The 5,789-nt window shown below is 41.0% G+C and overlaps 1 long non-coding RNA gene across 1 annotated transcript; it reads right to left on the bottom strand.

The window, feature by feature from the left end:
* Positions 1-2,430: 2,430 nt before the first annotated feature.
* LOC309338589 lies at positions 2,431-4,817 on the bottom strand. Its single transcript, XR_014154985.1, has 2 exons — positions 3,395-4,817; positions 2,431-2,470 (listed from the first exon to the last, which is right to left on the bottom strand). It is a non-coding gene; the product is annotated as an uncharacterized lncRNA (long non-coding RNA).
* Positions 4,818-5,789: the final 972 nt, after the last annotated feature.

Here is a 5,789-nt window from a genome sequence, read left to right as displayed (position 1 = left end):
TGGAATAGCTATTCTTTCATTTGGGCAACTAAATTACCATTTTTATATTTTAAAAGGGGGCTTCATAAAGCTTAGCTTTTCTTTATTGAGGAGCTGTAACTACTTGAAAGTGTTTTCACTAAAGCAAAATTCTGAATTTGTATGGAACGGCTTTCACACTGAGAGCCAGTGTGGTATAGTGGTTAAGAGCAATAGACTCGTAATCTGGGGAACCCGGTTCACGTCCCCGCTCCTCCACATGCTGCTGCTGGGTGACCTTGTGCTAGTCACACTTCCCTGAAGTCTCTCAGCCCCACTCACCTCACAGAGTGTTTGTTGTGGGGGAGGAAGGGAAAGGAGAATGTTAGCCGCTTTGAGACTCCTTCGGGTAGTGATAAAGCAGGATAGCAAATCCAAACTCTTCTTCTCTTCTTCTTCTTTATGTTTCAGAAAAGGCCTGAAACATTCCCCCCAGCCCCTCCCCCATTAAGCAGTTCTGCAGTTTGAATTTTGTTGGCAACAATGAAGGTGCAATACTGATTGCTTCCTTTCAGAGAAAGTGAATCTACATAGTTGGTAGCTGGTCGAATAGCAAGCTGCTTCTGATCTCTATGGCAAAAGCAATAATGTATAGCTTACCTTACTCCAAAACAATGCCACTGGCATCAGCAGAGTGCCTCTAGAACAAGTATGTTGAAGCTTGAAATTACCACAGGCAGTGACCATTTTAGATGTGTCTGATATGTGTGCAAGCACACATGCGTGCATCACGCTGAACCCAGAAGTGACCCAAAAACATCACCAAAAGGGGTGGGGCAGGGGCGGAACAAGCTGTTTTCGGGCTTTTCCAGTGATGTTTCAGATGTACGTGATTTCACGTTAAGCGCGTGGTGCCTTGGAACACAACCCCCATGTAAATTGGGAGCTGCCTGTGTTCAAACAAACATGGCCAGTACTTTTTATAGAAATGTTGGCTTGGGCCTGCAGCAGTTTATCATCTCACATTCCATGAGCGTACTTTTTCCACACGCACACCCCCAAAAAAGTCGCTGGGATTTCATCTGTGGATCTTAATTTTTAGCACTGAAATGAGTTTAACAGGATTCAGGATCCATTTCTCTGTATCAGTGATTACATCCAGCACTTTCAAATGCATGGGGCAAAAGTTCATACATAAGTTGGAGCCTGTCACTTCAAGCACTCTTCTGGGAAATGTCACTAAAAAAAAAATACTCGTGTTGAGAAATTATGTGTTACCTTGTCAGCTCTTCTTTTTTTCATATCATGGTATCCTGGACTGGTTCTGTGGGATGGTAATTGGGGGCACTGTGCTACAGTAATTCAGATAATAGCACTGGGAGAGTGCTTTTTGATCCTCTGGTGGTTACCTTATCAGGGCAGTATTTGGTCTCCCGTGCTATTTAATGAAGCCACTGGGAATGGTCATTAGGCATTTTGGGGCAAGGTGCTATTAGTACACTGATGACATTTCAGCTGTGTTTCTCCATAACTTCTGAATTGGGGCAGGCCATGCGGGCCCTAGGCCAGTGCCTGAACACAGTAGTAGAATGGATGAGGTGAGTGGGAGCTGAGCTTGAATCCTGAAAAGATGGAGGCACTGTGGGTGAATGGTTCCTGTGTCCAGGAAATTGGGCAATTTCCTTCCCTGTGTCAGGAGCTAAACTCTGTGGACAGAGTTGCACTCCCCCTGATAGCTCATATGCAGTCGGGTGGGGGGGGTGTAGTTCTGGATCTAGCTTTGCAAGTGCAGGTCCAAGTAGCCCCAGTGGCTAGAATCATCTTTTAGGAGCCATGCCTGGTGTGACATCTGCAACCGTTGGAAGAGCTTGACCACCATAGTTCAGGCAACACTGACTTCCGTATTTGATTAATGCTATGTATTCTGTGGAACATCCTTTGTGCTTGGCCTGGCAACTGCTGTTACTGCAGAATGCTACAGCATGGTTACTGGCAAGAGGGAGAGATCTCTGCTCAAAATTTGCTGTGCACTGGTTGCTGAGTTGTTACTGAACCAATTTCAAAGTTTTACTATTGACTTGGGACTGTGGGGGTCCTGGTTTGCTTGCAGGGTCGCCTCATCCATATGTACCCACTCAACCTCTTTGAATTGCAAACTGGCACTGCGACACTTGCCACATAAACTTCTTACAATTGTAGGATGAGTATTATCTTTTGGTGTGGCAGAACTTGCACTCTTGAACTCCCTACCTGTTTGACATCAGACAGGTGCCTTTGCTGTACTTGTTCTGGTGCCTGCTTAAAACATTTAGGCAACCCCCCCCCCCAAAAAAATCCCACATACCTAGATGTTGATGTGCCTTAATCTTTTACTGTTAATTTTGATTATCTTTTTAAAGTTTTTAATTGCTTTTATTAATCATTCTAATATTTCTTGTAAACCACTGAGTTTTTATTATAATCAAGCAGTATATAAATTTTGTAAGCCAGTAATCAGTGCCTTAAATGAGACCTTTCACAGAAACATGGGTTCCTGATTTGTCTGATTAGTGACTAGTACCAATAAAACTACAATCTACAAATTACTTACTGTTTTTCTTCAATAAAATTGTTAAGTGCCATTTTTTCTCTTTAAGTTTATTAGCTTGTATGCTGTTAAATTAAAACAATTTGATGAACTATTGCAAGCTGTTCATTTGAAGGAGCTTGACCACCCTTTTGCAGATGGTCTTTTTCCTCTTATGAGCTTTAATACTGTTATAATAATAGTACCACGTCCCCATAGACTGTTTCTTCTCTAAAGGTAGAGGATAACCTCGATAATTTATTATTTTATTTGTTTAAAAGTATTTCTAAACTGTTGAATATTTTTAAAGAAACTAAGTGGTGTGCAAACAATGCAAATCAACATAAAAACCTAAAACATGATCTAGTCTTAGAGCAGGGAAAGTCTGCACCGAAAATAAAGAAATAAAATACATTGTTACAGGACACCTGAAGCAAATAATTGATGTTATTCTCATAAATCAGTGAAGTGGACTTTAAGTAGGTGCGGAATCATTGTAAAACAGTGTCACCGACTCATAGGAATATATCGTCAATAGTATAGAAAACATCTGAGAGTGGCAAGTTTGTATTTCCTCACATACACACCCCAAAAAATAAGGTCATCCATAAGGGTGACCAGAACAAATTTTGTCACTAAATGGCTGAACCCAAGCTGAAATGGGTCAGCTTAATCCGTTTTCTCCAAGAGTGCAGCTGAAATACTGCTACCTTCTCAAGCAGCTTGCTCAGAAAAGGCATTTGTGACTGAACTGGTTGTTAAGTATCTCATGCTCCAACAATGACTTTTTTTAGGAGCAGTCACACTTCTGCTTTCCTCAGGGTGTCATGCACCATCTCATGTAAATATACATTACTACTGGTCTCACACTGGGTAGCTCAAATAAGCCAATCTGGGCAAGGATTGAGAAAGTATGCTTTGGCCTGAAGCATGACAACAACCTTGTTCAAGTCCTCAAGCCTCATTAACTGAAGCTGATCTCACCAAATCATGCAGTATGTTGCAGCAGACATCTCAACTGGCTTTGTAATAACAGCAGCATTCAACTCAGCATGGAGAGCTAGCAGTAGTTCCTCGTCGAAGTGCCTGACAAACTTGTCACAGCAGACCCTCAACATTTCCAACACTCCATTCCCTAGGACAGATGTCAGCAGTCCTCCTGCCATGTAGAATAGTGTTTGTGGCCTTGATGGCCACACATCAGGTGTGACTTTACTCTTAACATGTGTCCAGTTGCCTAATACAATTTATGTTCTAGCTGCCATCCAACCTGCATTATGGCTTGAACCTCCCTGGTTTTAGGCTCAGGAGCATTCTGGCTTCATCACAAATCTCATGCCAATACAAATGAACATTAATTACATATTAATATAAAAAGCCAAAATCAGTTTTTAAAGCTCTGGACATTTAAAACACCTATATTTTCCTCTTCTAAGCAGAGCCGAAGCTAGGTGCATCCAGATTGTGCCCCCTAGCCACGGACAAATTAGCTGTTCTTTCTGCCTCCCCTCCATACCCACCCACCCACCCATTCAATTCACCCTCTATTTAAAACCATTTCTTATGAGGCAATAATCAATATATTTATGGACATATATATTTTTCTGATTTTGCACCCCCCAATCGCCTGTGCCCCTGGCGGGGGCCACCTCACCACCCCCTAGTCACAGCCCTGCTTCTAAGGACCTCAGAGTCATACATATGTTATTGACGTCTGTTTTATAATCCTGTCGTGAGGAAGATTATGGTGAGAGATTAAACCCTGGGCTAGTCTGCTTAAATCTCTTACAGGTTCACAAATCAATAAGGGAATATTAGCTGTTCATTTTATGTGTGCCTATCACTGTAATAATAATCTGCTGTCACTCAGAAGACAAAATAATGACTAAGTCTTAACCTTGCAAGAGATATGGTAACCTGTTGTGGTTATTTGTTAGCAGAAAATTGCCTGCACTTAAATTGTCACTGTAGAAATTAGGTTTTGCTAGACTGTTAATAATCTTTAGCTCCCTTGCTGTTAAATGCCTGTCTTTTGGAGAGTGTTGAAATAGTACTTCTAATGCACTTCTGCAAAAATTCAATTGAATTCAATTTTTTAAGGAAAGAATCATTTTCTTCTTCATTAAATGTTTAGGTGCATCGCTATTGAAATAAGGTGAGATATTACCATAATATGTGGTTTAAGAAACTTCCTGATGGAAGAGTCTGTCTCTAAAATACAGTTTTAATCGAACTGAAGTACCATGAATGGCAATGATGGAAACATGTTAATAACACTAGATATATTTAATATATGTATTTCTTCTCTGTTTTGAACTGTAAAACTCTTGTATAAGAAGCCTTCTAAATTAAATGCAGCCTGGTTTAGCTGCAAAGAACAGTTTGTTTCTGGAGTACTGAAAGACACACAAAGCTCTCAAGATGTTTTGGACAATACCATTATTCTGATTCTGGTACTCCACAAGCAGAAAATATGAGACAGCCAAACGCAGAGGTGCAGGATGAGTAAAGGTACGTATATAGTTAAGACTTCTTATGCTAGTGATGGGCAACCAGTGGCCATTGGACTACAACTCCCATCATCCCTGACCATTGGCTATGCTGGTTGAGGCTAATGGGAGCTGGAGTGCAACAACATCTGGAGGGCACCATGCTGGTGGCAGCTTCTGTAATTGTCCAGCTGCGTCAAGACAACAGAATAAGATGGTATAACATCATTTTCTTACTCCTGAGGAAGACTAGAATTAAAATTTGTTGGACATTTCACATGCTTTAAGAAAATGCCTTTTAATGATGATATATTCAGGTTTTTATATAGAAACAAAATTGCAGAGAGAACTATCGCCAAAATATTGCTGCAAATCATTCCACAACTGGAGTGAGTTAAAGCAGTGTGCTATGTCAGGAAAAAGGAGATCACCTGCCTGTGGAGTACAATAACAAAACAAAAACCCTTGAAGTGTGTATAATATTCTGTAAGCAGTTACAGATAGGTATCCGTGTTGGTCTGCCATAGTAAAAACAAAAAATTCCTTTCAGTAGCACCTTAAAGACCAACTAAGTTAGTTCTAGGTATGAGCTTTCGTGTGCATGCACACTTCTTCAGATGCACTGAAACAGAAGTCACCAGACCCTTCTATATAGTGAGAAGGTGGGGAGGGGTATTACTCAGAAGGGTGGTGGGAATGCGTGATTGGCAGATAGCTGTGATGAGCCTGTTGACGACTCTTAACCTATTGCAGTCGTTAAGAGTCGTCAACAGGCT

This window comes from Podarcis erhardii (assembly GCF_964252035.2).
Source record: "Podarcis erhardii genome assembly, chromosome: 3".
Taxonomy (NCBI): domain Eukaryota; kingdom Metazoa; phylum Chordata; class Lepidosauria; order Squamata; family Lacertidae; genus Podarcis; species Podarcis erhardii.
This window is presented reverse-complemented; position numbering and strand designations above follow the sequence as displayed.